Below are 11,884 nucleotides of genomic sequence, written 5' to 3'. Positions count from 1 at the left end.
TACAGAAGTCAATAGTCAAATTACAATTTCCTTCAGTTTGGCCAGGATTTCATACATAGTGTTTGCTCCTAGCATGGCGTAGGTGTAGTGTCTACAGAAGACAGTGGGAAGTCTGGCAGTTTGTGTATGTGTTGTAAAATGAAGTATTCTGTAGCTTAGTTGACTGGGTAGATTCAGGCCTAGCTGCAAAGAGAAATGGAGCAAGTGTAACCACACACCTTCTGGGTGTGGTGTGTCCCATCTAGTGGCACCGAGATCACTTAGAGAGAGATAGAGAGAGAAAATGAGTTTGCTCTACAGCATTAGCTACCTGCCAGTTGGCTTTTAGCTCATGCTGTAGAGGCTCATGCACTGAGCTCCAGAGGTTCCAGGTTTGATCCTGCCTGCCGACAACCAGGGTCTCTTTGTGTTTACACAAGATCACAGTGGCAGCAGAAAGTTCACCTGTGGGGGGAGAGTTGTGGCACCACAAAATATCTGCAACCTCCATGGGACATGGAGTCAGCCAGCACTGGTTGGTTTAACAATTGCCTATGGCAATTTCCTCCTACTGAGCTCCAATCACGGTTGAAAGCTGCCCTTCCTCAACACAGCCCCAGAAAAACATTGGTTCTTAGGACACAGTAGCCCAGGGAATTGCATCTCCTTGCCCCTGTCAGAGTTAATTGAGCTTAGCGTTTACAAAGTACTTTGAGATCCTTAGGTGAAAGGCACTACATACAGTGGGCCAAATCTTACACAGCTGGTGTAAATCAACATACCTTCATTGATTTCAATGGAACTACATTGATTTGCACGAGTTGAGGATCTGGCCCATTATGAAGTAAACTCTCTTCCCCTGGAAATATTCAGCGATATGGTTTCAAGTGTGAGGTTTCTATACATGTTTTTGGAATCGGGGGACAAAAGAATTTCAGATAAACTCTGTGAGAATGTCAGGTTGTCTGTATTGCACAATATTTTCATAGATCGAGTGCAGCCTTTCATCACTATGGGAGAGAGCAAATGCTACTGAAGTACAAAGTTACATTCCAAATAGGATGCATTATTAGGAGCTCATTGCAAAGGTTTGTGTGTTTGAGTGGACATGTAAAATCTAAAGTGGGTTTCTGTTTTATCATATGCTAGAGAATGAAAAGAGAATGAGAAGTGTGGATTAAACACCAGCATAGCACTTTGAGTTTAAAATAAAACATCCAAGAGACTAAAATACAGAGCATGAAATGAGTAAAAACAACACTGACAAGAAAAATGTGATGTTTGCAAATTACAAAATGTTTATTATTTGTATTTTGTGAGTTGTTTATGATCAGTAAGCTCTACACCCATTTTCTTCTCCAGCGAGAACCTCAAACTAAGCTCATGATGGGAGTTTAGCAAATATGAGGACTTTCCCTTTTAAAGAAGGCTGCCTGTGAGGTGGATCTTCTCACATTGTCACAAACCTACAAGTAAGACTCTGTCTTCTTCTGTATCTCATAGCTTTAAGATACCTTCAGAAAAATGGTATATTGATTTTTATGGGTGAAAAATGAGATTGGACATTGCAGCATAAAAGTAAAACATTTTCGAGGGATAGTGAATGGATACTCTAGAATTTATTGAGGGCTCTCAAACTCAGTCATTACATAAAGTTTTAATATGCACTAAACTGTAGAAGATCCTATATGTCTTTGTTTATGGGATATGTACAATTCCTTTTTTAAAAGTTAGTTTTTGTATAACTGGAATATAATAAGAGTATGGTTGGTCTTTGGCTAAAGTGCAAGGCTATGAGGCAGGATATTCTAGTGCTAGATCTATCAAGGACATCCTGTCTGACCTTGGGCAAGTCACTTACTCTCTCTAGCCCCAAGTCCCATTTATATTAAGACCCTTTTACACCATTCTGCCAGTCTAAATGGAGCTTGAAGGGGGAATACACTATATTTACTAACAGGGTGGAGTAAAGGAGCCTTAGTGTAAATGAGCATGAAGTGCTCTGTCTCCCTTCATGTGTAAAATGGAAATAATAACACCTTTTGCATCTCAGGGGTATCGAGAGAATGAACAAATTCACGTTTGTCAAATGTCTTGAGTTCCTCACATGTAAGAAGCTCAGTGTTGCGTTGATACTGTTGACTGCAACTTTCCTGGAAGGCCTGGAATAACTCTTGAATGGTTCCGCTCATTCCTTTTTGGGGATATCTCAAGGGGTGGTTTTGGATGGTTGTTCGTCTGCCCTGCCAATTCTTTCATGCAGGATACCTCATAGACTGATTTTTATCACCTTTCTAGCTCAACATGTATATGAGATTGCTAATAGAGTTCGACCTAGTCTACACTTAAAACTTAGGTCAACATAGCTACAACACTTAAGGGTGTGAAAAATTCCCACCGCTGAGCATCATAACTATGCCAACCTAACCCCAGGTATAGATGCAGATAGCTTGATAGAAGAATGGTTCTGTCGACCTAGCTACCAGCTCTCAAGGAGATGGAGTTCCTACAGCAATGTTGTAGCTAGCTTCTGTCGCTGTAGTATGTGTTGACATTTTGGGGTTGCAGCTGTTTAGTAGTGTAGACATGGCCAAACATGGGCAGCAGTGTATTCACTGTACTGATAGTACTAAGCTCTGTCTTTTGTTTATTTTTTTATCCAACCTAGTTGGTGCAATAGAACATATAACCCAATATCGTTTTGAAGCTTAATGATGGATGAGGGTGAGTTCGCTGAGGTTTAACCCAGGTAAGACTGAAGTAATTGGAAGGTTTGGGGATGCAAGTGGGCAAAATTCAGGAAGTTGATTTATACATTGCTGGTTGAGGGAGTGTGTCCTGCATTTGTGACCCAAGTTTGCAATGCTTGAATTTTATTATGTCTATTGCTGCTTTTAGAAGATTTAAAATACTAGCAGCAGCCCAAACATCATTTCTTGCCTATGTCTAGCTAGAAGAGGGAGGTGTTTTCTTTGAAATGTGGGCCTTAATCCAATTCAACCGTGCCTTTCTATCTTGAGGATTAGGTTACTAAAATGCCCTTTAATTAAGATTGCACAGTAGGATCATTAAGAAATGTAAACTAGAGCAGAATGTGATTTCCCGCTTGTTGAGATGCTAATACTGTCATAAATATAAAGGGAAGCGTAACCACCTTTCTGTATACAGTGCTATAAAATCCCTCCTGGTCAGAGGCAACATCCTGTTACCTATAAAGTGTTAAGAAGCTCAGCTAACCTGGCTGGCACCTGACCCAAAGGACCAATAAGGGAAAAAGATACTTTCAAATCTGGGGTGGGGGGGGGAGAGACTTTTGTTTGTACTCTTTGTTTACGTGGTTGTTCTCTCTTGGGACTGAGAGAGGCCAGACAGAAATCCATCTTCTCCAACCCATCCTAATCCAAGTCTCCAATATTGCAACCAGTATAGGTAAGCCAGGCAAGGCAGATTAGTTTATCTTTTGTTTTATGTGAATTTTCCGTGTATTAAAAGGGAGGTTTATTCCTGTTTTCTGTAACTTTAAAGTTTTGCCCAGAGGAGGATCCTCTGTGCTTTGAATCTGAATACCCTGTAAAAGTATTTTCCATCCTGATTTTACAGAGGTGATTCTTTTACCTTTTCTTTAATTAAAATTCTTCTTTTAAGAACCTGATTGCTTTTTCATTGTTCTTAAGATCCAAGGGTTTGGGTCTGTGTTCACCTGTACAAATTGGTGAGGATTCTTATCAAGCCTTCTCCAGGAAAGGGTGTGTGTAGGGCTTGGGGGGATATTTTGGGGGAAGATGTCTCCAAGTGGTCTCTTTCCCTGTTCTTTGTTTAAAACGCTTGGTGGTGGCAGCACACTGTTCAAGGCCAAGGCAAAGTTTGTATCTTGGGGAATTTTTTAACCTAAGCTGGTAAGAATAAGCTTAGGGGGTCCTTCATGCGGGTCCCCACATCTGTACCCTAAAGTTCAGAGTGGAGAAGGAACCCCGACAAATACCTTAAGGACATGTCTTCACTGGCAACGTTAAAGCGCTGCCACTTGTGGCTTGTGTAGTCCCGGCAGAGCGCTGGGAGAGAGGTCTCCCAGTGCTCTAAAAAACCCACCTCTACGAGGGGCATAGCTACCAGTACTGGGAGCGCGGCTTCAGTGCTGGTGCACTGTCTACACTGGTGCTTTACAGCGCTGAAACTTGCAGTGTTCAGGGATTTTTTTCACACCCCCAAGTGAGAAAGTTGCAGCGCTGTAAAGTGCCTGTCTAGACAAGCCCTAAGAATTGCCCTAAGTTTCCAGATAGCATTTAAGGGGCTGCTCTTAATACAAATCCCTGAAAGATTTGATATTGGTTACTCGAGGTATCGCCTGATTCCTCATAACACAGCTGAGATCAGAGGGCATGCTGCAAAACTCATCTTTTAACACAGGCAGTCTAGGAGATTGGCAAGGTTTAGGAGGGTTGAGACTGAAGGATAGTTAAATGGGGTTTTGGCTGATTGGAGAATATTGGGTTTTCTTTTGTGAGAAAGTTTATATATAGGTATTTGTGCAACTGGAGATATTCCTTCAAATTTCAACCAGTAAATGTTAGTGTGTTTTTTAATGATTTGTTGAAAATCTGGAACTTGTCTAAGGTGTGGATAGGCATAAGACAAACTGAAAAATTAAATAATAATAAGCCGTCAAATTGTTCCTGCACTTTATTTCCCCACCCTCACACTTCGGTCAAACAGAGAACTGCCATGACAGCAATTAATGGAGTGTCTCTGAGTCTCAGTGTAGCAGAAGGGAGATCACTCATCAGAGTTGTCAACCCTAGGGGAGAATAAAAAATAAAGACAATTTAAATTGTCTTAAACTGTTGTAGCAAATATTTCTGGATCAATGATTGCGACTGGCGAGAACCTGCTTTCGGGCATCGTATGGTAGGTTAGCAATATGCAATTTTCTCTATGAGCCCAAGTTGCAGCTATCTAGTGGAATTCTATCTCTTAAAATAGTGGAATCCATTAAAATGCTCTGTTCATCACCATGAAATTGATTCTGGTGAATGGAATGCTAACTCTCTAATTGAACACTTTTTTTCATATTTCTCTTAATGGCTAGCACTGTTCATCTGAGCCAGAAATTCTGAGTACAGCTATTGCATCTTCAGAGATGATGATAATCCTAACGTTCTGTAAACATTTCTTTTAGAATGAATAGCATTCTGATTACAGAGTAGCATTCTATATAATTTACACCATTGCATCTAGCTAAATAGTCAGAAACCATTGTTATTTCTTAATCGGGAATACCACAGCAGTGGATTGAAGAGTTAATTTTTGCCCCTGAACATTCAGTACAATTCTTCTGTAATTTACTTCCATCAGCCTAGAGTTTCAATTAACCATTCTGTACATACTGCTTATAGTCAGTTATAGTGTATATTTTCAGTGTTCTGGCTTTTAACATATAACTCCCATTTAAGCCAATAGGAGAACTGGAAAATTGTCATCGAAATAGTTTTCCATTATAAAATACCATTTTGATTAAACTATTTTTTCATAAAATCACTGATTTGGAGAATATAATTTTTAAAAAAATTGGTGGGAGAAGTCTCAAATGTGAAAACATTGTATTTTGACGTTTTCAGAAAAAAGTTTCAATTATTTATTTGCAACAACTATTTGTAAAATGTAATTTATTTTGCATACAGTTTTTAATTGTGAAAAACAAACAGTTTCAAATGTATTGAAACAAAATATTTTGATGTGTCTGAAATTATTATTTATTTCAATTTTTTGTGTGAAAAAATTCAAACTTTTACTTTGTCCCTGTTTGGTCCACATTTTTTAAAAAGCCCTCAATCTTTCATGGGATGGAAAATCCATTTTCTTATGATTACTGTTGAATAGAACTGATATGGCTAAAATGTATCCCTCTGGCTGCACCTCCAATCTATATCTAATAGTATGTTTACCCTAAATCAGGTGTTGTCTACATATGAGATACCCTTGATGGCAGAAAGTGCTATGTCCTGAGAGTAAATACCTAGTATTCCTATAATAGCCTCCCTCTCCTTGTGTTGTAATAATTCTCGCTCTGATTTGCCAAACTTTTCCTTAACCACTTAGGGCTTGTCTACATGGTAGGATAATGCACACTATGAGGATGTGATTTCTCGGGTGCATTAATGTGTTGCGCATTAATTGGTCCATGTAGACCCTGCTGGTGCACACAAAAGGTTCCCTAGTGAGTTTTCACATAGCATTATTTCAAACAGCACTATGTTCAAGCACACCAGCAGGGTCTGCATGGACCAATTAATGTGCTTTAGAAATCATACCCCCTGTAGTATGCATCATCCCACTGTATAGACAAGCCCTTAGTTTACCTCGCCTTCCTATGTCTTTATGTGCTCCCACACTCATACTTTTATGGGTAATTGTACCAAGCCAACTTAGCCTGCAAGCTTCTATGGACAGAGAGCTGGAGAAATTGGGTCAGATCCTCAGGTGTGCCAGACCGCTACATGTTGCATTTGGTAGGAAGCGTGGGCCAACATTCTGCCCCACACAACTCTACACTCTGATCCTGGTGACAATGGGCTTATTCAGGCCGTTGGAAAAATACGAGCAGCCTCAGGGCTTTTGCACTGGTTGGAACTTTGGGAATGTTTGAAATCCAAACTCTACTAGATCCAAATTTTGTAAAAGGCTTTTGTAAGTGGGCTGAACCAAAACTTTGTATCTGAATTTTCAGGAGTTTGAAATCTAGACCTAAATTTCGTGTCTTCAGATGATGCCTATGTAATGCTGACACACCCGCTCATCAGTGGGCGGGATTGAATCTGGGATCTCTGGAGCTTAGTGCATGAGCCTCTACTGCATGAGCCAAAAGCCGTATGGCTGTTAGCTAAGTCTATAGAGCAGACTCATTTTATCTCTAAGTGATCTCAGTGCCACTAGATGGGACAGAAGGCCACTCCCAGGAGGTGTGTGGGTTACACCTATATTATTTTTGAGTTGATCTATAAACTCTACACTGTGTACTTTGCAAACTGTCAAATTTGCAAATCAAAACTTGTCTTATTATTATTGTAATTGTTGTTACTAACACTTACATCGCAGCAGTAGTGTCCAGAGTCCTCAATCAGGATCAGGGTCTGACGGAAGGGCGAGTTGAGGAGGGATGCAATCAAATATATGCAATTTTTATATTAATCTGTAGTTATTATCAATAGATAATCATTTGGCTCTCAACCTAGCTATTGTTAATTGGCTGGTTTTCTTATAGGTGGAAACTGCTGCTGGAAACACAAAATTAATAATAATGCATATTGTGTGCTTGACACACTGGCATTTGTTATATTTTGTATCATGGTAATTTGATAAATGCATATAAAATTACTATCCTGAACATACAGACACCATGGCTGATAGATCCTTGTAGCCTTTCCTTCTGAATGGAGTTTTTTCTTTATGACTGTGATAATGTAAGCATGTTTTTCTCATGGTATGTGAATGATTTTCTTTTCATGGCATGTGAAAAAGATGGTTTCACTCTTGAAGCTTTTCAACTGCGTAAACAATTCACAAATAATGCCCTAGTACATAAGAATGTGAAGCATTCAGGCATGCAGGAGGCATCATGGGAATAACATATGTCCTAAAAGTCAGCTTGCCATCACTGGGGCCCTGGTGACATATTTGAGGCTCTGCTGCTGACATTGCATGCTGCTAATGAATGACAGTGCCAAAATGCCAGCACTTACCTTGTCACCACCAGAGTCACAATTAAATCGCCCCTTAAAGAACTGACAAGTGAGGAAAGGGGTTTCAGCGAAGGTCATGAGTACCTAGGATTTCTGTTCCCTTTGAGCACTGCTTTAATTTCTGATTTGCCACAAAGAAATCACAAGACAAATATCCCCTCACAACCTAGCAGTCTTCCCACAGAAATATTAGATTACTGGGGCACAGTTAGTACTAGATCTATAGTATTACGCCATATTGCATTGTACCAAAGTTCAAGTATCAAAACTATTCAGTGTCCTTAACAGTATTTCTCTCCTGTCCCGCAAAATCTCTAAAAACCTGCAAAAATGCATTTAAATTTTTCTTGAAAAAGAACAAGAGGTTTTCTGCTAAGAAAGACAGCAATTTATATCTTACCCATGCTCCAGTCTTACGAGATCATACAACAAAGATTTGACTGTGTATCCACTGACAATTGAAGATGGAATGAATATACCTCTTGTGCTGCTATTAGTCTGAGCACAATCCTGCAGTCTTTATTCTGTCCTTACTCAGGCAAAGTTCCCATTGGCAGAGGTCACAGGACTTGGTCCCCTCAATTTAAAAGGACAGTCTCAAAATGATGAGTCCTCATTACAATAACTTTAGGCCTTGCTCCTGCAAACACTCATGTGCTAAACTTTACTTATCTGAGTAGTCCCAGCTAAGTCAGTGAGAGTACTTACAGTGTGCATAAGTCTTTGCAAGACTGGAACCTTATTTTGTATAAGAGGTTTTTCCCCCATAGAAACTGTATCCAAAAATACATAAAGTGAAATAATAATTACCACATGAAAGTTGAAAAGTAAGTTGTAGAATGGGAGAAAAATGAAGAGCTATTGGGCAAGAAAGAGAAATGTTTTCAGCTGAGATTTGAAGATAGACTATGTGGAGGGTCAGTGAGGTAGAGAAAGGCCAGAAGGCCCTTTCTCCAAATGGCAGAAGTTGCAGTGTAGAGATCTGTCTCACTAACAATAGTGAGATTGTGTGAGGATATGGAGAGGAAGTCAGGGAATGGAGCAGTCAGGGAGGAAGCCTGACTCTGTGAGGTAGGCAGGAGCAAAGTCCTTGGATAGCTGAATTTGATCTTTCGATGAATGAGGAGCTGGAAAGGGAAAGAGATCCACACATAACAAATGCTAGTTAGGTCTCTCAATACACTTTTGGAAGGATCTTTATTCTGGTGATGGAGCCGGTGTAAGAACCTGAATAGAACAGAATGGGAAGTTATGGTGGGGGAGAGTGATGTGGTCACTGTTCTTCACACATTTATGACAGTGAAATTTGGACGAAAAAATAAGAGTTTTTAAAGTTGAATGAACTTGTCGTTTTTTATTGTTTCCTTTTCTTGATTTTTCACTCCAGTTTATTTTCATTAGCCAAATGGTCTTTCCCGTCAAGTTTCTAATCATGCCAATTGTCCTGCACTCACACAATGCTGTTGTCACTTGATTTCACAGTGATACAGGGTAATATTTACATAATACATATTTTGTTGATTTTTTCCCCCAAATCATTACAAATGTCTGTGTTTCTAGTATTTGTTGGGTTGATTCCCCATTTCCAGTGAAGTTACACTGGCATAAAATAAGAAAAACAGAGTCAGAATCAGGCCCATCATTACTCTGTATTATCTAGTACTGTGGGTGTCAGTGGCAAAACTTCCATTGATTTCACTGGGAGCAATATCAGACCCTAGGAATGAAATCCTTATCCTATTGAAGTCTATGGCAAAACTCCCATTGACTTCACTGGGGCCAGATATTCATCCCAAGTGTGTAAATAAAGTCAAATTCTGCTTGCTTGGCTTACCCTGCTAGATAGAGTATTCCCCTTAGGTCCTGATGTAACTCCATTGAATACTGTGGATTTACAGTAGGTATGAAATTGGTCCAAAGTGACTATTCAAGGGTCCTATCTTACACACTCTCACTGCCAGGTGCAGTGTTTGTTATGGTGAACAATACCATGTGACCAAGTGATCAAGATTTGCCCCACATTTTTACAACTGTGGGATAGGTCAGTGAATTCATCATGATTTGGAGATTTGGAGGGGGGAAGTGTATAGGGATGTGTGTGTGTGTGTGTGCGCTTCTCTTCTGTATACAAAATTAATAAAGGAACATTTTAATAGAAAATGTAAACTTTGGAACTAAAAGCTGGCTGCAGGTGGGTTGATGATACTGTTTGTTGCTTGAATTTTTCATTGTTGCTGCAAATACATATTTTTTTCTGTTGTGTTGCACTGAATTTGTTTCATTGTGTCCTGCAACTGTTAGATACAGAACGATGCAATCTGTGATGTATGCAAAGACAATAGATCTTCAGAGTTCTGTCCTGCCTTGCTGCTGGATGGGTGCATTAAGGCGAGAGAAGCTCCTTCTGTCCTTAACTTTCAAGGCACTGGCATACGACAGTATTTGGCCTTATCATTTCAAGTGACTCTTTCAAATATGGCTTTGAGAATCCTATAACCATTTGAATCTTTCAAGCACAAAAACTTTATCTTTAAGCCTGTTTCTGGATTCCATGGGTCAGATTCTCCCTTGTGCTAGGTTACTTTGGACTGCACACCCAGCATGTCACCAGGCGAGGGAAGATCACTGCAGCGTAGCAAGATCCTCTGTGGCATAGAGCTGCATAATAGTTCTTATATCGCCTCTGCCTGCATTTGGCATAGGGAACATGGCATGGGGGGAGAGGGGGTGGAGTGGAAGGGATATGGCTAGGTCTTCTCTACACTCTGGTCATTCCCAGTCATTTTAACAGGCCATTGGGGCTGATGGCAGCCAGTGCAAGTCAAAGCTGGCCTAGAATCATGAGGAGCACAAAGGTGTCTCAAAAGCACCTTCGCAACTGCCTCCTGAGTTGCCTTTGTGCCTCTCCACAGCCAAGGATCAGGACCATAGAACTAGATCCTCAACAGTATGTAGGAAACTGGCCCCCATTGCTTTCAGTGGGAGTTAGGCACCTAAATACCTTTGAGGATCTAGACCATAGTATCCAGAGCAGACTTATTAAAGCATAATGCATATTAACACCTGTCAATGTTCCTTCCCCACTCTGAACTCTAGGGTACAGATGTGGGGATCTGCATGAAAGACCCCGTAAACTAATTCTTACCAGCTTAGGTTAAAACTTCCAAACTTTTTTACCTTTTGTCCTTGGACCTTATTCTGCCACCACCAAGCGTGTTAAACAAAGAACAGGGAAAAAGCCCACTTGGAAAGGTCTTCCCCCCAAAAATATCCCCCCAAGCCCTACACCCCCTTTCCTGGGGAAGGCTTGATAAAAATCCTCACCAATCTGCATAGGTGAACGCAGGCCCAAACCCTTGGATCTTAAGAACAATGAAAAAGCAATCAGGTTCTTAAAAGAGAATTTTAATTAAAGAAAAAGTAAAAGAAAAACCTCTGTAAAATCAGGATGGTAAATAGCTTACAGAGTAGACAGATTCAAAACATAGAGAATCCCTCTAGGCAAAATCTTAAGTTACAAAAAGACACAAAAACAGGAATATACATCCCATTCAGCACAACTTATTTTATCAGCCATTTAAACAAAACAGAATCTAACGCATATCTAACTAGATTGCCTTCTAACTCTTTACAGGAGTTCTGACCTGCATTCCTGCTCTGGTCCTGGCAAAAGCATCACACAGACAGACAGACCCTTTGTCCTCCCCCCCTCACCTCCAGCTTTGAAAGTAACTTGTCTCCTCATTGGTCATTTTGGTCAGGTGCCAGCGAGGTTATCCTAGCTTCTTAACCCTTTACAGGTGAAACGGTTTTGCCTCTGGCCAGGAGGGATTTTATAGTTCTGTATACAGAAAGGTGGTTATCCTTCCCTTTATATTCTGGACCATAGTATCCAGAGCAGACTTATTAAAGCATAATGAATATTAACACCAGAAACAGTGCAGCTGTTAAACTGCCCGAATATCCATTTTATCAACATAAAATCAAGCAGCAGCTCTGTCTTCACCTTCCCACCGCTCAGATTAACCAATTTATAATATACTGTCAGATTTTCCAGGCCACCCCCGTAGCGAACTAGAACTTTGCTGCGGAGCATAATTTATTTCTGAAGTCTAGTATGTCTAAAAAGTGATGCACATCTCCAAATATGAGTACCCTTAATTTTAAAA

This window comes from Chelonia mydas, chromosome 3 (assembly GCF_015237465.2).
Source record: "Chelonia mydas isolate rCheMyd1 chromosome 3, rCheMyd1.pri.v2, whole genome shotgun sequence".
Taxonomy (NCBI): domain Eukaryota; kingdom Metazoa; phylum Chordata; order Testudines; family Cheloniidae; genus Chelonia; species Chelonia mydas.
This window is presented reverse-complemented; position numbering follows the sequence as displayed.